Source organism: Taudactylus pleione, unplaced genomic scaffold, assembly GCF_031769625.1.
Source record: "Taudactylus pleione unplaced genomic scaffold, aTauple2 ptg000266l, whole genome shotgun sequence".
NCBI lineage: Eukaryota > Metazoa > Chordata > Amphibia > Anura > Myobatrachidae > Taudactylus > Taudactylus pleione.
In genome coordinates, this window is record NW_028284668.1 from 61,452 (window position 1) to 82,027 (window position 20,576).

The following is a 20,576-nucleotide window of genomic DNA, read 5'->3' on the forward strand; positions in this document are numbered from 1 at the left end:
TCTACAGTATGGGTGAAATGAGGAAAGGAGTATCACAGTGTGGGTGAAATGAGGGAATGGAGGCACAGTGTGGGTGAAATAAGGGAAGGGTGCACAGTGTGGGTGCAATGAGGGAAGGGGGAGCACAGTGGGTGAAATGAGGGAAGGGGGGCACAGGGAGGGTGAAATGTGGGAAGCGAGGGCTCAATGTGGGTGAAATGAGGGAAGGGAGGACACAGTGTTGGTAAAAAAGATCGAAAGAGGAGAACAGTGTGGGTGAAATGAAGGGAGAGAGGGCACAGTGTGGGTGAAAAGAGGGAAGGGAGGGCACAGTGCGGGTGATATGAGGGAAGGGAGGACACAGTGTGGGTGAAATGAAGGAAGGCATAGCACACTGTGGGTGAAATGAGGGAAGAGAAAGCAGAGTGGGGGTGACATGACGGAAGGTAGAGCACAGTGTGGGTGAGATGAGGGAAGGGGATAACAGTGTGGGTGATATGAGGGAAGGGAGAGCACAGGTGGGTGAAATGAGGGAAGGGAGGGCACATTGTGGGTGAAATGAGGGAAGGTAAAGCAAACTGTCGGCGAAATGAGGGAAGCACGTGCACAGTGTGGTTATAATGAGGGAAGGGAGGCACAGTGCAGGTGAAATGAGGGAAGGGAGGGCTCAGTGTGGGTGAAATGAGGGAAGGGAGGACACAGTGTGGGAAAAATGTGGGAAATGAGGGAAGGTATAGCACACTGTGGGTGAAATGAGGGAAGGTAGAGCATAGTGGGTGAAATGAGGGAAGGGAGAGCACAGTGGGGCTGAAATGACGGAAGGTAGAGTACAGTGTGGGTGAGATGAGGGAAGGGGATAACAGTGTGGGTGAGATGAGGGATGGGAGAGCACAGTGTGGGTGAAATGAGGGAAGGGAGAGCACAGTGTGGGTGAAATGAGGGAAGGCAGGGCATAGTGTGGGTGAAATGATGGAAGGGGGGCACATTGTGGGTAAAATGAGGGAAGGGGGCACAGTGTGGGTGAAATGATTGAAGGGAGGGCACAGTATGGGTGAACTGAGGGAAGGAGGAGCACAGTGTGGGTGAAATGAGGAAAGGGATTACACAGTGTGGGTGCAATGAGGCAAAGGGGAGCACAGTGGGTGAAATGAGGGAAGGAGGAGCACAGTGTGGGTGAAATAAGAGAAGGTGGGCACAGTGGGGGTGATATGAGGGTAGAGAGGGCTCAGTGTGGGTGAAATGAGGGAAGGGAGGACACAGTGTTGGTAAAATGAGGGAAGGTGGAGTGCAGTGTGAGTGAAATGAGGGAAGAGACGGCACACTGTGGGTGAAAATAGGGAAGGGAGGGCACAGTGTGGGTGATACGAGGGAAGGGAGGACACAGTGTGGGTAAAATGAGGGAATGGGGGCACAGTGTGTGTCTAATAAGGGAAGGGGGGCACATAGGGTGAAATGAATGAAGGGACAGATCAGTTTGGTTAAAATGAGGGAAGGGAGGACACAGTGTTGGTGAAATGAGGGAAGGTAGAGCACAGTGTGGGTGAATTGAGAGAAGGGAGGGCACAGTGTGGGTGAAATGAGGAAAGGGGGGCACAGTGTGGGTAAAATGAGGGAAGGGGGCACAGTGTGGGTGAAATGATTGATGGGAAAGCTAAGTACGGGTGAAATGAGGGAAGGTAGAGCACAGAGCGGGTGAAATGAGGGAAGGGAGGGCAGTGAGGGTAAAATGAGGGAAGTGTGCACTGTGGGTGAAATGAGGGAAGGGGACACAGTGTGGGTAAAATGAGGGAAGGGAGTGCACAGTGTGGGTGAGATAAGGGAAGGGGATAAACGTGTGGGTGAGATGAGGGAAGGGAGAGTACAGTGTTGGTGAAATGAGGGATGGGAGGGCACAGAGTGGGTGAAATGAGGGAAGGTAAAGCACACTGTGGGTGAAATAACGGAAGGTAGAGCACAGTGGGTGAAATGAGGCAAGGGAGAGCACAGTGGTGGTGACATGACGTAAAGGTAGAGCACAGTGTGGGAAGGATGAGGGAAGGGGATAACTGTGGGTGAGATGAGGGAAGGGAGAGCACAGTGTGGGTGAAATGAGGGAAAGGGGGCACAGTGTTGTAAAATGAGGGAAGGGGGCACAGTGTGGGTGAAATGAGGGTAGGGACGCACAGTGTGGGTGAAATAAGGGAAGGGGGGCACAGTGTGGGTGCAATGAGGGAAGGGGAGCACAGTGGGTGAAATGAGGGAAGGGAGAGCACAGTGTGGGAGAAATTAGGTAAGGGAGGACACAGTGTGGGTGTAATGAGAGAAGGGGGAGCACATTGGGTGAAATGAGGGAAGGGGGAGCACAGTGTGGGAGAAATGAGGGAAGGGGGGCACACTGGGGGAGACATTAGGGAAGGGAGGGCTCAGTGTGGGTTAAAAGAGGGCAGGGAGGACACAGTGTGGGTAAAAAGATCGAAGGAGGAGCACAGTGTGGGTGAAATGAGGGAAGAGAGTGCACACTGTGGGTTAAAAGAGGGAAGGGAGGGCACAGTGTGGGTAAAATGAGGGAAGGAGGAGCACAGTGTAGGTGAAATGAGGGAAGGGGGCACACTGGGGGAGATATGAGGGAAGGGAGGGCTCAGTGTGGGTGCAAAGAGGGAAGGGAGGAAACAGTGTGAGTAAAATGAGGGAAGGAATAGCACAGTGTGGGTGAAATGAGGGAAGAGAGTGCACACTGTGGGTTAAAAGAGGGAAGGGAGGGCACAGTGTGGTTAAAATGAGGGAAGGAGGAGCACAGTGTGGTTGAAATGAGGGAATGGGGGCACAGCGTGGGAGTAATAAGGGAACGGGGGCACAGTGGGTGAAAAGAGGGAAGGGAGAGAACAGTTTGGTTGAAATAAGGGAAGGGAGGGCCCAGTGTGGGTGAAATGAGGGAAGGTAGAGCACAGTGTGGGTGAAATGAGGGAAGGGAGGGCACAGTGTGGGTGAAACGAGGAAAGGGAGGCACAGTGTGGGTAAAATGAGGGAAGGGAGGGCATAGTGTGGGTGAAATGATGGAAGGGGGCACAGTGTGGGTAAAATGAGGGAAGAGAGGGCACAGTGTGGGTGAAATGAGGGAAGGAGGAGCACAGTGTGGGTGAAATAAGGTAAGGGAGGCTCAGTGTGGGTGAAATAAGGGAAGGGGGGCACAGTGTGGGTGGAATGAGGGAAGGGGGAGCACAGTGGGTGAAATGAGCGAAGGGAGAGCAAAGTGTGGGTCAAATAAGGAAAGAGTGGACACAGTGTGGGTGCAATGAGGGAAGGGGGAGCACAGTGGGTGAAATGAGGGAAGGAGGAGCACAGTGTGGGTGAAATGAGGGAAGGGGGGCACAGTGTGGGTGTAATGAGGGAAGGGAGGGCTCAGTATGGGTGAAGTGAGGGAAGGGAGGACACGGTGTGGGTAAAAAGATCAAAGGAGGAGCACAGTGTGGGTGAAGTGAGGGAAGGGAGGACACGGTGTGGGTGAAAAGAGGGAAATGAGGGCACAGTGTGGGTGAAATGAGGGAAGGGAGGACACAGTGTGGGTGAAATGATGGAAGGTAAAGCACACTGTGGGTGAAATGAGGGATGGTAGAGCACAGTGTTTGAAATGAGGGAAGGGAGAGCACAGTGGGGATGACATGACGGAAGGTAGAGCACAGTGTGGGTGAGATGAGGAAGGGGATAACAGTGTGGGTGAGATGAGGGAAGGGAGAGCACAGTGTTGTTGAAATGACGGAAGGGATTGCACAATGTGGGTGAAATGAGGGAAGGTAAAGCACACTGTCGGAGAAATGGGGGAAGGTAGACCACAGTGGGTGAAATGAGGGAAGGGAGAGCACAGTGGTGGTGACATGACGGAAGGTAGAGCACAGTGTGGGTGAGATGAGGGAAGCGGATAATAGTGTGGGTGAGATGATGGAAGGGAGAGCACAGTGAGGTTGAAATGAGGGAAGGGAGGGCACAGTGTGGGTGAAATTAGGGAAGGGGGGCACATTGTTCGTATAATGAGGGAAGGGGGCACAGTGTGGGTGAAATGAGGGAAGGAGGAGCACAGTGTGGGTGAAATAAAGGAAGGGAGGCACAGTGTGGGTGAAATAAGGGAAGCGGGGGTACAGTGTATGTGCAATGAGGGAAGGGGGAGCACAGTGGGTGAAATAAGGGAAGGGAGAGCACAGTGTGGGTGATATGAGGAAATGGACGACACAGTGTGGGTGCACTGAGGGAAGGGTGAGCACAGTGGGTGAAATGAGGGAAGGAGGAGCACAGTGTGGGTGAAATGAGGGAAGGGGGGCACAGTGGGGGTGAAATGAGGGAAGGGGGGCACACTGGGGAGATATTAGGGAAGGGAGGGCTCAGTGTGGGTGAAAAGAGGGCAGGGAAGACACAGTGTGGGTAAAAAGATCGAAGGAGGAGCACAGTGTGGGTGAAATGAGGGAAGAGAGTACACACTGTGGGTTAAAAGAGGGAAGTGAGGGCACAGTGTGGGTAAAATGAGGGAAGGAGAAGCACAGAGTGGGTGAAATGAGGGAAGGGGGGCACACTGGGGGAGATATGAGGGAAGGGAGGGCTCAGTGTGGTTGAAAAGAGGGAAGGGAGGACACAGTGTGGGTAAAATGAGGGAAGGAATAGCACAGTGTGGGTGAAATGAGGGAAGAGAGTGCACACTGTGGGTTAAAAGAGGGAAGGGAGGGCACAGTGTGGGTAAAATGAGGGAAGGATGAGCACAGTGTGGGTGAAATGAGGGAATGGGGGCACAGTGTGGGAGTAATAAGGGAACGGGGGCACAGTGGGTGAAAAGAGGGAAGGGAGAGAACAGTTTGGTTGAAATGAGGGAAGGGAGGGCCCAGTGTGGGTGAAATGAGGGAAGGTAGAGCACAGTGTGGGTGAAATGAGGGAAGGGAGGGCACAGTGTGGGTGAAACGAGGAAAGGGAGGCACAGTGTGGGTAAAATGAGGGAAGGGAGGGCACAGTGTGGGTGAAATGAGGGAAGAAGGAGAACAGTGTCGGTGAAATAAGGGAAGGGAGGCTCAGTGTTGGTGAAATAAGGGAAGGGGGGCACAGTGTGGGTGGAATGAGGGAAGGGGGAGCACAGTGGGTGAAATGAGCGAAGGGAGAGCAAAGTGTGGGTCAAATAAGGAAAGAGTGGACACAGTGTGGGTGCAATGAGGGAAGGGGAGCACAGTGGGTGAAATGAGGGAAGGAGGAGCACAGTGTGGGTGAAATGAGGGAATGGGGGCACAGTGTGGGTGTAATGAGGGAAGGGAAGGCTCAGTATGGGTGAAGTGAGGGAAGGGAGGACACGGTGTGGGTAAAAATATCAAAGGAGGAGCACAGTGTGGGTGAAGTGAGGGAAGGGAGGACATGGTGTGGGTGAAAAGAGGGAAATGAGGGCACAGTGTCGGTGAAATGAGGGAAGGGAGGACACAGTGTGGGTGAAATGATGGAAGTTAAAGCACACTGTGGGTGAAATGAGGGATGGTAGAGCACAGTGTTTGTAATGAGGGAAGGGAGAGCACAGTGGGGATGACATGACGGAAGGTAGAGCACAGTGTGGGTGAGATGAGGAAGGGGATAACAGTGTGGGTGAGATGATGGAAGGGAGAGCACAGTGAGGGTGAAATGCGGGAAGGGAGGGCACAGTGTGGGTGAAATTAGGGAAGTGGGGCACATTGTTGGTACAATGAGGGAAGGGGCACAGTGTGGGTGAAATGAGGGAAGGAGCAGCACAGTGTGGGTGAAATAAAGGAAGGGAGGCACAGTGTGGGTGAAATAAGGGAAGCGGGGTACAGTGTATGTGCAATGAGGGAAGGGGGAGCACAGTGGGTGAAATGAGGGAAGGGAGAGCAGTGTGGGTGAAATGAGGAAAGGGGGGCACAGTGGGGGTGAAATGAGGGAAGGAGGAGCACAGTGTGGGTGAAATGAGGGAAGGGGGGCACAGTGTGGGTGTAATAAGGGAAGGAGGAGCACAGTGTGGGTGAAATGAGGGAAGGGGGGCACAGTGTGGGTGTAATAAGGGAAGTGGGGCACAGTGGGTGAAATGAGGGAGGAGAGGGCAAAGTGTAGGTGAAATGAGGGAAGGGAGGACACAGTGTGGGTGAAATGATTGAAGGAGGAGCACAGTGTGGATGTAATGAGCGAAGGGGGCACAGTGTCTGTGAAATGAGGGAAGGGGGAGCACAGTAGGGGAAATGACGTAAGGAGTAGCACAGTGTGGGTGCAATGAGGGAAGGAAGAGCACAGTGTGGGTGCAATAAGGGAAGGGAGGCTCAGTGTGGGTGAAATAACGGAAGGGGGGCACAGTGTGGGTGGAATGAGGGAAGGGAGAGCACAGTGGTTGAAATGAGGGAAGGAAGAGCAAAGTGTGGGTGAAATGAGGAAAGGGAGGATACAGTGTGGGTGCAATGAGGGAAGGGGGAGCAGTGGGTGAAATGAGGGAAGGGGCACACAGTGTGGGTGTAATGAGGGAAGGGAGGGCTCAGTATGGGTGAAATGAGGGAAGGGAGGACACAGTGTGGGTGAAATGAAGGAAGGTATAGCACACTGTGGGTGAAATGAGGGAAGGTAGAGCATAGTGTGGGTGAAATGAGGAAAGGGAGAGCAGAGTGGGGGTGACATGACGGAAGGTAGAGCACAGTGTGGGTGAGATGAGGGAAGGGGATAACAGTGTGGGTGATATGAGGGAAGGGAGAGCACAGGTGAGTGAAATGAGGGCAGGGAGGGCACATTGTGGGTGAAATGAGGGAAGGCAAAGCACACTGTCGGTGAAATGAGGGAAGGAGGAGCACAGTGTGGTTGAAATGAGGGAAGGGGGGCACAGTGCAGGTGAAATGAGGGAATGGAGGGCTCAGTGTGGGTGAAATGAGGGAAGGGAGGACACAGTGTGGGTAAAATGTGGGACATGAGGGAAGGTATAGCACATTGTGGGTGAAATGAGGGAAGGTAGAGCATAGTGGGTGAAATGAGGGAAGGGAGAGCACAGTGAGGCTGACATGACTGAAGGTAGAGCACAGTGGGGGTGAAATGAGGGAAGGGAGAACACAGTGTGGGTGAGATGAGGGAAGGGAGAGCACAGTGTGGGTGAAATGAGGGAAGGGAGAGCACAGTGTGGGTGAATCGAGGGAAGGGAGGGCATAGTGTGGGTGAAATGAGGGAGGGGGGTACATTGTGGGTAAAATGAGGGAAGGGGGCACAGTGTGGGTGAAATGATTGAAGGGAGGGCACAGTGTGGGTGAACTGAGGGAAGGAGGAGCACAGTGTGGGTGAAATGAGGAAAGGGATTACACAGTGTGGGTGCAATGAGGGAAGGTTGAGCACAGTGGGTGAAATGAGGGAAAGGAGGAGCACAGTGTGGGTGAAATGAGGGCAGGGGGCACAGTGGGGGTGATATGAGGGGAGGGAGGGCTCAGTGTGGGTGAAATGAGGGAAAGGAGGACACAGTGTTGGTAAAATGAGGGAAGGTGGAGTGCAGTGTGAGTGAAATGAGGGAAGAGAGGGCACACTGTGGGAGAAAATAGGGAAGGGAGGGCACAGTGTGGGTGATACGAGGGAAGGGAGGACACAGTGTTGGTAAAATGAGGGAAGGAGGAGCACAGTGTGGGTTAAATGAGGGAATGGGGGCACAGTGTGGGTGTAATAAGGGAAGGGGGGCACATAGGGTGAAATGAATGAAGGGAGAGAACAGTTTGGTTAAAAGGAGGGAAGGGAGGGCACAGTGTGGGTGAAATGAGTGAAGGTAGAGCACAGTGTGGGTGAATTGAGGGAAGGGAGGGCAATGTGTGGGTGAAATGAGGAAAGGGGGGCACAGTGTGGGTAAAATGAGGGAAGGGGGCACAGTGTGGGTGAAATGATTGATGGGAGAGCACAGTGGGGGTGAAATAAGGGAAGGGAGAGCACAGTGTGGGTGAAATGAGGTAAGGTAGAGCACAGTGTGGGTGAAATGAGGGAATGAAGAGCACAGTGTGGGTGAGATGATCGATGGGGATAACAGTGTGGGTGAGATGAGGGAAGGGAGAGTACAGTGTGGGTGAATTGAGGGAAGGTAGAGCACAGTGTGGGTGAAATGAGGGAAGATAGATCACAGTGGGTGAAATGAGGGAAGGGAGAGCACAGCGTGGGTGAAGTGAGGGAAGGGAGGGCACAGTGTGGGTGAAATGAGGGAAGGGGGCCACCGTGTTGGTGAAATGAGGGAAGGTAGAGCTCAGTGTGGGTGAAATGAGGGAAGGTAGAACACAGTGTGGGTGAAATGAGGGAAGGAAGAGCACAGTGTGGGTGAGATGGGGGAAGGGGATAACAGTGTGGGTGAGATTAGTGAAGGGAAAGCACAGTGGCGGTGAATTGAGGGAAGGTAGAGCACAGTGTGGGTGAGATGAGGGATGGGAGGGCATAGTGTTGGTGAAATGAGAAGGTAGAGCACGGTGTGGGTAAAATGAGGGATGGGGGCACAGTGTGGGTAAAATGAGGGAAGGGGGCATAGTGTGGGTGAAATGAGGGAAGGGAGGGCACAGTGTGGGTGAAATGAGGGAAGGGAGGGCACAGTGGGGGTGAAATGAGGGAAGGGAGAGCACAGTGTGGGTGAAACTAGGGAAGGGGGAAAAGTGTGGGTGAAATGAGGGAAGGGAGGGCAGTGTGGGTAAAATGAGGGAAGTGGCACACTGTGGGAGAAATAACGAAAGGGGGCACAGTGTGGATGAAATGAGGGAAGGGAGAGTACAGTATGGGTGAAATGAGGGAAGGGAGAGCACAGTGTGGGTGAAATGAGGGAAAGTAGAGCACAGTGTGGTTGAAATGAGGGAAGGGAGAGCACAGTGTGGGTGAGATGAGGGAAGGGGATAACAGTGTGGGTGAGATGAGGGAAGGGAGAGCACAGTGTGGGTGAGATGAGGGAAGGGAGGGCATAGAGTGGGTGAAATGAGGAAGGTAGAGCACAGCGTGGGTGAAATGAGAGAAGGTAGAGCACTGTGGGTAAAATGAGGGAAGTGAGAGCACAGTGTGGGTGAATTGAGGAAGGGGGCACAGTGTGGGTGAAATGAGGGAAGGGAGGGCACAGTGAGTGAAATGAGGGAAGGCAGAGCTCAGGGTGGGTGAAATGAGGGAAGGTAGAACACAGTGTGGGTGAAATGAGGGAAGGAAGAGCACAGTGTGGGTGAGATGGGGGAAGGGGATAACAGTGTGGGTGAGATGAGTCAAGGGAAAGCACAGTGGCGGTGAATTGAGGGAAGGTAGAGCACAGTGTGGGTGACATGAGGGAAGGGAGGGCATAGTGTTGGTGAAATGAGAGAAGGTAGAGCACAGTGTGGGTAAAATGAGGGATGGGGGCACAGTGTGGGTAAAATGAGGGAAGGGGGCATAGTGTGGGTGAAATGAGGGAAGGGAGGGCACAGTGTGGGTGAAATGAGGGAAGGGAGGGCACAGTTGGGGTGAAATGAGGGAAGGGAGAGCAGTGTGGGTGAAACTAGGGAAGGGGGAAAAGTGTGGGTGAAATGAGGGAAGGGAGGGCAGTGAGGGTAAAATGAGGGAAGTGGCACACTGTGGGTGAAATTACGAAAGGGGGCACAGTGTGAATGAAATGAGGGAAGGGAGCGTACAGTATGGGTGAAATGAGGGAAGGGAGAGCACAGTGTGGGTGAAATGAGGGAAAGTAGAGCAGTGTGGTTGAAATGAGGGAAGGGAGAGCACAGTGTGGGTGAGATGAGGGAAGGGGATAACAGTGTGGGTGAGATGAGGGAAGGGAGAGCACAGTGTGGGTGAAATGAGGGAAAGTAGAGCACAGTGTGGTTGAAATGAGGGAAGGGAGAGCACAGTGTGGGTGAGATGAGGGAAAGTAGAGCACAGTGTGGTTGAAATGAGGGAAGGGAGAGCACAGTGTGGGTGAGATGAGGGAAGGGGATAACAGTGTGGATGAGATGAGGGAAGGGAGAGCACAGTGTGGGTGAGATGAGGGATGGGAGGGCATAGAGTGGGTGAAATGAGGAAGGTAGAGCACAGCGTGGGTGAAATGAGAGAAGGTAGAGCACTGTGGGTGAAATGAGGGAAGTGAGAGCACAGTGTGGGTGAATTGAGGAAGGGGGCACAGTGTGGGTGAAATGAGGGAAGGGAGGGAACAGTGTGAGTGAAATGAGGGAAGGGTGAGCTCAGTGTGGGTGAAATGAGGGAAGGGAGGGCACAGTGATGGTGAAATGAGGGAAGGGAGGACACAGTGTCGTTGAAATGAGGGATGGAGGAGCACAGTGTGGGTGAAATGAGGGAAGGGCACAGTGTGGGTGAAATGAGGGAAGGAGGAGCACAGTGTGGGTGAAATGAGGGAATGGGGCACAGTGTGGGTAAAATGAGGGAAGGATGAGCAAAGGCTGGGTGAAATCAGGGTAGGGAGAGCATAGTGGGTGAAAGGAGGAGCACAGTGTGGGTAAAATGAGAGTAGGGGGAACAGTGTGGGTGAAATGAGGGAATGGAGGGGACAATGTGGGTGAAATGAGGGAAGGGAGAGCACAGTGTGGGTAATGAGGGAAGGGAGAGCACAGTGTGGGTGAAATGAGGGAAGGGAGGCACAGTGTGGGTGAAATGAGGGAAGGGAGGACACAGTGTGGGTGAAATGAGGAAAGCGGAGCACAGTGTGGGAAAAATGAGGGAAGTGGGCACAGTGTGGATAAAATGGGAAGGGATAACAGTGTGGGTGAGCTGAGGGAAGGGAGCGCACAGTGTGGGTGAAATGAGGGAAGGGAGGGTACAGTGTGGGTGAATTGAGGGAAGGAATGGCACAGTGTGGGTGAATTGAGGAAGGGGGCACAGTGTGGGTGAAATGAGGGAAGGGAGGGCACAGTGTGAGTGAAATGAGGGAAGGGAGAGCTCAGTGTGTGTGAAATGAGGGAAGGTAGAACACAGTGTGGGTGAAATGAGGGAAGGAAGAGCACAGTGTGGGTGAGATGGGGGAAGGGGATAACAGTGTGGGTGAGATGAGTGAAGGGAAAGCACAGTGGCGGTGAATTGAGGGAAGGTAGAGCACAGTGTGGGTAAGATGAGGGAAGGGAGGGCATAGTGTTGGTGAAATTAGAGAAGGTAGAGCACAGTGTGGGTAAAATGAGGGATGGGGCACAGTGTGGGTAAAAGGAGGGAAGGGGGCATAGTGTGGGTGAAATGAGGGAAGGGAGGGCACAGTGTGGGTGCAATGAGGGAAGGGAGGGCCCAGTGGGGGTGAAATGAGGGAAGGGAGAGCACAGTGTGGGTGAAACTAGGGAAGGGGGAAAAGTGTGGGTGAAATGAGGGAAGGGAGGGCAGTGTGGGTAAAATGAGGGAAGTGGCACACTGTGGGTGAAATTACGAAAGGGGGCACAGTGTGGATGAAATGAGGGAAGGGAGAGTACAGTATGGGTGAAATGAGGGAAGGGAGAGCACAGTGTGGGTGAAATTAGGGAAAGTAGAGCACAGTGTGGTTGAAATGAGGGAAGGGAGAGCACAGTGTGGGTGAGATGAGGGAAGGGGATAACAGTGTGGGTGAGATGAGGGAAGGGAGAGCACAGTGTGGGTGAGATGAGGGATGGGAGGGCATAGAGTGGGTGAAATGAGGAAGGTAGAGCACAGTGTGGGTGAAATGAGAGAAGGTAGAGCACTGTGGGTGAAATGAGGGAAGTGAGAGCACAGTGTGGGTGAAATGAGAGAAGATAGATCACAGTGTGGGTGAGATGAGGGAAGGGGATAACAGTGTGGGTGAGCTGAGGGAAGGGAGCGCACAGTGTGGGTGAAATGAGGGAAGGGAGGGCACAGTGTGGGTGAATTGAGGGAAGGGATGGCACAGTGTGGGTGAATTGAGGAAGGGGGCAGAGTGTGGGTGAAATAAGGGAAGGGAGGGCACAGTGTGAGTGAAATGAGGGAAGGGAGAGCTCAGTGTGGGTGAAATGAGGGAAGGGAGGGCACAGTGATGGTGAAATGAGGGAAGGGAGGACACAGTGCCGGTGAAATGAGGGATGGAGGAGCACAGTGTGGGTGAAATGAGGGAAGGGCACAGTGTGGGTGAAATGAGGGAAGGAGGAGCACAGTGTGGGTGAAATGAGGGAAGGGGGCACAGTGTGGGTAAAATGAGGGAAGGATGAGCAAAGGCTGGGTGAAATCAGGGTAGAGAGAGCATAGTGGGTGAAAGGAGGAGCACAGTGTGGGTAAAATGAGAGTAGGGGGGAACAGTGTGGGTGAAATGAGGGAAGGGAGGGCAAAATGTGGGTGAAATGAGGGAAGGGAGAGCATAGTGTGGGTAATGAGGGAAGGGAAAGCACAGTGTGGGTGAAATGAGGGAAGGGAGGCACAGTGTGGGTGAAATGAGGGAAGGGAGGACACAGTGTGGGTGAAATGTGGAAAGCGGAGCACAGTGTTGGAAAAATGAGGGAAGTGGGCACAGTGTGGATAAAATGATGGAAGGGGGCACAGTGTGGGTGAAATGAGGGGAGTGAGGGCAGTCTGGGTAAAATGAGGGAACGGGCACACTGTGGGTGAAATTACGAAAGGGGGCACAGTGTGGGTGAAATGAGGGAAGGGAGAGCACAGTTTGGGTTAGATAAGGGAACGGAGAGCACAGTGTGGGTGAGATGAGGGAAGGGAGGGCACAGTGTGGGTGAAATGAGGGAAGGGCGGCACAGTGTGCGTAAAATGAGGAAAGTGGCACAGTGTGTGTGAAATGAGGGAAGGGAGTGCACAGTGTGGGTGAAATGAGGGGAGAGCACAGTGTGGGTGAAATGAGGGAAGGGGGGCACAGTGGGTGAAATGAGGGAAGGAGGAGCACAGGACCTCATTTAGAGTCGGTCGTTGCGGCCGCACGGTCGTACGCATACGTTTTTCTTTCTGCGCCTGCGCATGGCTAGCAGTGCGCATGTGCGTACGAGCTCTACCGATCAAAAATACTGTCGGTCGTAGGGCTTCCGACATGGAAGTGGGTTGCTAAAGTTGATTGACAGGAAAGACCGTTTGTGGGAGTATACGGGGGTGGTGGTCTGCAAACGGAGGCGTTCTTCAGCGTTTCCAGGCGTTTTAGAGGAGTGTATAAATTACCTGCTTCGTACTACCAAGAATTGCGGATGCATGAAAACGCCACTCTACGAACAGGCTGATCGTCCAGGCTAAGGTAGGCATGAAGTGTCCGTAAGCCACAACAGTACAATCGTTAATCTGATGTTACCTGCGATGTTTCGATTTGGAACCACACAAACCAAGCAGCTAAGATTGCTGCATTGTAACTATTATCACTGCTAATTACCTTGTAACTCATTTCACTTGCGTGTGCATTAGGGAATTCGTAACACAAATGTTTAGTTGTGCTTTTTACATTTTTTTTTGCTTAAACAGTTTTTAAAACATCTAGCATTGTGTTTTGCGTAGCAGCCTTTTCAGATACCACACTTTTTAAACCTTGTATACATTGATATAGTTAAAGATAGACATTTTTGGTATTACTTTTTTTTATTATTTTGAAATTTGCCTTTCATCACAATGTAAATAATAATTGTTTCGGCAACATTTGAATATAATTAAAATAATTTTTTTTATTAAAAAATAAAAACATTAAAAAAAAAAAAAAAAAAGAGCTTGAGACATTGGTGACAAGAAATATGGGCACTGGACAACAAGTGAGGGAGGAGATATCCAGGGCTACTTGCGTCGTTTGGGCCGGCTTGGAGGAAGAGGTAAGCTACGGACAGCCGACTGGCGTGTAACACGCCGACTGGCCTGGCCAGAGGTAGATGTTATTTCCTATGGCCTAGGCATAGGGCTCTCCATACTTGCGGGGGTGGCTGTTGGGCTGCCAGAGGCGGTGGTCCTGGGAGGAAGGGAGTCTCGTTCCATCATGGCAGGTGGGTTGGCCTGCTCCTGGGTATTGGCCAAACGATCTAGGGCCCCAGCAATGATCTCCAGGGCCACCGCCACCCTCACCAGAGTGGTCTCCATCCTCAGAAGAACACATCTGTTCTCCTGAGTTTGGGAGACCAACCTGGTGAGGAGAGGCACTGCTCGGTCTGATGGTTGCCCTGGAGTAGACTCCACAGGGTCCCCAGATGGAGTACTTGGATCCTCCCCTGCAGAGTCTCCATCTGTGCTGGACCCAGACCTGACCTCAGGAGCAGGCACTACCTCCTCTGAGTCTGGAATATAAAAAAAAAAATGTTATTTGTTTTGCAAAAAAAAAAAAAAACATAGACATTTGAGCTTTATACTTTTTGTCTAACAAGATAAAATTACCATCTTGCACATGTGGAGCGTTGAAGTCGGCCATGTCAGTGTCCATAGTGGACATGCCGACTATCTCCTCTTCCGTCACACATCCCTGAGCCAACGTCTCCAACCTTGTCAAGGCCAGCTCCTCAGGGATGGGACCACCATCTGTCCCCGCAGCATGATCCACCCTACTCCGTAGCTTCCTCTTCAGTTGGTACTTGAAATCCGTCCAGCTGTCAATGTTATTTTGGAAATTTTAAGTGTTACTTTATTTAAATAAGATCAAGCTTTGGACTTCAGTACACTCACAATATCATTTTCTTACCGTTTTTTAACGACTTTCTGTGTTCTGTAGGTTGTCCCCACAGCATTAACAGCCCTGGATATCTCCTCCCAAATCCTATCTTTGGCTCCAGCCCCCATATTTCTTGGTGCATTGACTAGGTTCTCCATTGTCATGGTCACCAATGTCTCAAGCTCGATCCGTGAAAACGGAGGGTTTCTTGGCCTTGGCCTGCTTGGGCCCACCTCCTCCTCCTCTACTGGTGGACTTTGATTCCCAGCACCTACAACAAGTTTTAAAATAGTAAATATTTTTAACATTTTTTTAAGGGAAATATGACCAGTTCTTGTGTTGTGTAAAAAATGTGATTTGCACTTACCTGGCTCAGTTGGCCTCTGCTCACCATGCTCCTCGCTTGACATTCTGCTAACCTGTGAGAGAGAATGAAGAATACTGCTTGTGCAGACTTTTTTATAGATGTGATCGCATCCCTGGATTGGTTACCCGTGCATCCTTATTTCCCTAACTACAAATGCACACCTTTCCTGCATTCCGTAATTACTGCGTGGGTTGTGCTAGATGTGAGCGCATCCCTGGATTGGTTACCCATGCATCCTTATTTCCCTAACTACAAATGCACACTTTTCCTGCATTCCGTAATTACTGCGTGGGTTGTGCTAGATTTGAGCGCATCCCTGGATTGGTTACCCGTGCATCCTTATTTCCCTAACTACAAATGCACACCTTTCCTGCATGTTTCAATAATTGGGGTTTGGTTTCTTTATTTAAGGCAAAGCCAAATGTTCCCTTACTTGTGGGTTGTAGTTGAAGTGTTTGGTGGTGCAGGAGGTGTTTGATAGTAGTTAAATTGTTTGAAGTTGTTTGAGAGGTGCTTGTGTGTGTTGTTTGAGAGGTGCTTGTGTGTGTTGTTTGAGAGGTGCTTGTGTGTGTTGATTGAGAGGTGCTTGTGTGTGTTGTTTGAGAGGTGCTTGTGTGTGTTGTTTGAGAGGTGCTTGTGTGTGTTGTTTGAGAGGTGCTTGTGTGTGTTGATTGAGAGGTGCTTGTGTGTGTTGTTTGAGAGGTGCTTGTGTGTGTTGTTTGAGAGGTGCTTGTGTGTGTTGATTGAGAGGTGCTTGTGTGTGTTGTTTGAGAGGTGCTTGTGTGTGTTGTTTGAGAAGTGCTTGTGTGAGTTGTTTGTGTTTTTTTTTTTTGGGTGGTTTTTTTTGTGTTCCTTTCTTTTTTGTGGTTATTTTTTGTGTTCCTTTCATTTTGGTTGGGTTTTTTTTTGTTTAGTTTATTTTTGGTGTTTGTTTTTTGTGTTCCTTTATTTTTGTGGGTTTTTTTGTGTTTGTTTCTTTTTGGTGGTTGTTTTTTGTGTTCCTTTATTTTGGGTGGGGTTTTTTAGCCGGTTACTTGTTCCGTGTGGGTACACGGGCTTTTGTCTCCTTAAAAAATCCAACGTTATTCGAAGAATCAAGTAAGTGTGCCAGCCTACTGCATTTCATTTTTATTTTTTTTTGGATCAACAATCCTAAAAAACTTAAATTTTTTGGTACTAATTTTTTTTTTCAAATTTATTAAAGGTGTTTAACAGTCCATTTTGGACTTGAATCAGGTAAGTGTCTATTTATTCAAACCTACACTTATTTATATTTTTAAAATAATTAAAAATATTACTTTTAATATTGTTTATTGATCTATTTGGTAAATGTAAATTTGTACATTTAACAACAATTCATATTGGATTTTAAAAATTAAGCATGGTTTTAACAATAATAGTAGTAATATTGGTTTGGACTCAAAAAATCTTATTAATTTTTTTATTCCCTCTAATTTTAAAAACGTACAACAAATACACATGTAGTGATTTCCGAAGATGGCACTGCCTGACCCTGTAAGAATATGCACTATTATTATAAAGCTAAGTATTTTTGCACAAATATTCAAAAAACACTCTGTAGAACCAATTTAAAAAATAAATTTAACTTTACAGAGCAATGTTGGACAGCTAATAGTGGCCATGTTGCCCCCCACCAACCTTCCTCAGCCTCCTCCTGGGTGTAGGTATAGGAGGCGTGCAAGGGCCAAGATATATAGAACATGTGTCACCCTTTTTGGAATGCCTGATGATGTGGTTGTAACCACTTATCGCCTGCCTCCAAATATTATCCTAGACACTCTTTCAATAATAAAGAATGATCTACAAAGTCAGATTAACATTCCTACAGCAATCTCACCACTTACACAGTTGTTGGCGGTGTTACATTTCTGTGCCTCAGGGATCCTTCCAAACCACTGTGGGGCTGGTGGGTGGCCTCTCCCAGCCCTCATTTTCATGGATCCTGAGGCGTGTGCTAGATGCATTTTTCAATCATCTAGCACATTTTATTAGTATGCCTTTGGATACAGAAGCCCTTGATGTGGTAAAGCAGAAGTTTTTTGAAATTGCAGGCTTTCCACACGTCATAGGGGTAGTGGATGGCACTCACATAGCACTTCAGCCCCCTGCATGCAGGGAACAAATTTATAGGAACTGAAAACATTACCATTCCCTAAATGTAATGGTGCTATGTGATGCCTTCCTCCAGATCCTCTCCCTGAATGCCAAATTACCAGGCTGCAGCCATGATGCATATGTGATCCAGCATTCAGGGATTTGGCCAAAAGCTGGTGACGCGTGGATTATTTGTAAGTAAAAATCCAGTATGTATTTCTAGTAATAGTGTAAACAGGTTCTCATGGTAAATGTATGTATGTTTTGGTGTCTCATTTCCATCAGGTGACAGTGGATTCCTTGCACGCCCTGGCTGCTGACTCCTTATTTGACTCCCACACCAGGGCCCCAAACTCACTATAAAGCTGCGAATACTGCCACCAGGCAGGTGGTGGAGCGCTGTATCGGCCTTTTAAAGAGCCGGTTCCTGTGTCTCCATCACTCTGGTGATGCACTCATGTACTCGCCGGATATGGTTTCTCGCATTGTGGTCCTGTGTGGGATTTTACACAACATTGCAATAAGGAGTCGAGTACCCATGCAGCCAGAGGAGGCCTTGCCAGAGGATGGCCCCCTGGAGCAAGGTATTGTGATGCTGTCGGGGAGGGCCAGACGCGATTATGTTGTTTCACGTTTTTTTAGGTAGGCATATTTTCATTTTTATTTAAAAAAAAAACACTTTTTGCAAATGTATTTTAATGTGTACCTTTTTCTTTTGTTTTCTTTTCCTACCAACCAAATCACAACACTTTCCAAAACCTGCAAAAAAAATGGAACCCATTGGCAATACCCTGTATGTTTTTGGACAACTAACACATTTTGCACGGATATGATATCCCCCAACATGTTTAGTTAATTTGCCTTTTGTTTTAGTAATTTGTATGTTTCCCATTCAAAAATCTGTTTGTTTTTTGCTATAGTTGTTTATGTTTGACTAAGCCAGATGTTTTATTTGCCCAAACCATGAGGACATTTGTTATGTGTGAATCTGTTATGAAATTATTTTTACCAGTAAAAGCCTGTTGGCAACATGTTTGTTATTTAATAAATGTTTTCAATTAAATACAAATGTTGTTTTTTGTTTAAAAAAAAAGAAAGCCATTTTGAGGTGGATAATGTATGCCAACCCATAATTAAAAATATACAACATTACTGCAAATGTTCATAAGGTTTACTAATACATTTTTTAAGTTCTTACACTATGGAAAGGCACCCACCTTTGTTCACAAATTTTTTTACATGCAGAATTACACCCTTTAATGTGTGGCAAAAAAGAGGACAAATGTTTGAAATACAAAAACTTTATTTTTTATTTTTTTGTGTCAGAAAAATTAAAAAATATGAAAACAAAAAAACGAAACATCCTCCAAACGCCCCACTATTCTTTGGAGGCAGCAGTAGGCCTGCATTAAATATCCCGAGGTCTCTCTGAGCTCATCCCGAATTTCCCTCAGGATGTGGGTTAGATCTGTGGAAAATATAAACATTTTGAGGATTAAACACTTCATTAAAATTACAAACATTTGAACATTACACATTATTCAATGTACCAAAAAGTGTTTAAACACAATGATGTTACGGTGTGTTTGAAAGTATCAGCCACACAACATTATTAATAGGATCCTACTTTTATGTTGTTAAACTAATTGGAAACCCTAATGGAGCGTACACACGGTCAGATTTGTCAGACTTGTCAGATTTGTCAGATGAACGATTGAACGATTAAACGATTTGAACGATTTTTCCAAAGTTTTGAACGATTTGAACGATTGAACGATTTTTGACTACATTAAAATTAATGGAATCGTCCAAGTCTGACTGCAAACCCATCAGATGTCAGATATCGTTATCTGACAAACGGGAACGCGCATCGTTGATTGTCCATCGTTCAGGCATGTCAGATATGAACAATTTTCCTTCCGAAATGAACGACTGAACGATTTTTAAATCGTTATCGTTCATATCTGAAGGAAAAATCTGATCGTGTGTATGCACCATAACTATGTGGCATAAGCCAAAAACCACTATGATGATGTTACAAATAATGGGAGGTGTATTCTTAAGTCATGATGGCCATATCCTTAAAACACAATGCACGTATTCACTTCTAGAATGTTGTGGATAAACCTAAAATACAATGTGTTTGTTTGCTATGGAAAACATCACTTTGCCGAAGTATATTAGTACATTTTAAACACAGTGTACACAACATCAACAAGGGTAGTCTGGTTCCTAGCACCTTGCCAAGTTTGGTGACATGTTTCTTTACATTGTAAAATACTAATCCGAAAGTAATCATTATTTCCTAAAAATACAAAACATTTTTAATAAACTACTAAACCTATATTTTTGTGGTCCACAATAAAAAAAAGGGCCAGCCACAAAACCTAAGGTCGTAGTTCTGAAAAACAGCATTACTGCGCAATGATTTGGAACCCCACACAGAAAATTTTTAAACCCAAAAAAAAAGGTCATAAATTTGTACAAATACATGGATAACAACAACACCCAAAAATAGAAAAATATTAAAAAACAATACCCTCAGAGTGGTCGGACACAGCAACAGATGTGGGCGGAGATCCTTCCGGTGAATGAGAATATTCGGGAGTGGGGGGAATGGTTGAAGGGGGAATGGAGCAGGAAAGATCCAAGGGAGGGGAGATTTGAGACATTTGGGATGAGTGGGCAGGGGAGGGAGGAATACTTGGGGAGGATTGGAAGCGGGAGGGAGGGTTACTGGGGGAGTATGGTGGTGGGGAGGGAGGGCTGGGTTGAGGAGATGCAGGTGAGGGCTGCAGGTTTCCAACAGCATGTCTTTGCATTCTGCGTGCCCTTCTCTGTCTCCGCTGTGCTTCTAAAATGTAAACATAAAATCCAAAAAAAAAATTAGTTTAGAATTTCGGCTACACAATACAAGTACACTTTACACATTCTGGACAATAGGGACAACATACAGGAGGGTTTTTTAACATTGACTAAAATAATTGGCAAAGGAACATACATTTTTAACAGTCCACTAATTATTACTTTTAAACAAATGCATACTTATGTCTGCGTATTTGCGCTCGCAAATTCATGAGGAGCACAGGCGACCAGCGGCGCAGTTCCGACCAGTGCCTCTCTAACTGGGCAATATTGCGCCTGTACCCCGCTGATCAGAGGGCTCGCCTCACCTCCGCATAGGCTGCCCACTTTATGCGGTTGGAAATGGGCGGCACAGGATGTTTACCAGGACAAGCTACTCTCTCCTGGTAAAGGCTGCGGCTCTCATGATGGCAATGGCCGATTTTACTGAAAACATGAAATATACATGGGGTGCAAAAAATATGATTGGCTAAAATATTTACACTTTCCTCAAAAAAACCACTATTGGCCAATACTTTAATCATGTGTACCAAAAAATAAGGTCACATTTGATTGGCTACAACACGCAGTGTGCAATTGCAAACATAAGAGTGCAAATGATCCTAACACAAAATACACATGCATTTATAAAGTTAACACAATTAGCAAATGTACATTCACAGTTAATAAACCTTATTTTGATTTTCAAATTGTGTGAAAAAAAAACGGAGAAAACCACGAAATGAACAATAAAGTTTATTGACACATGATAAAAAACTCGTTTTA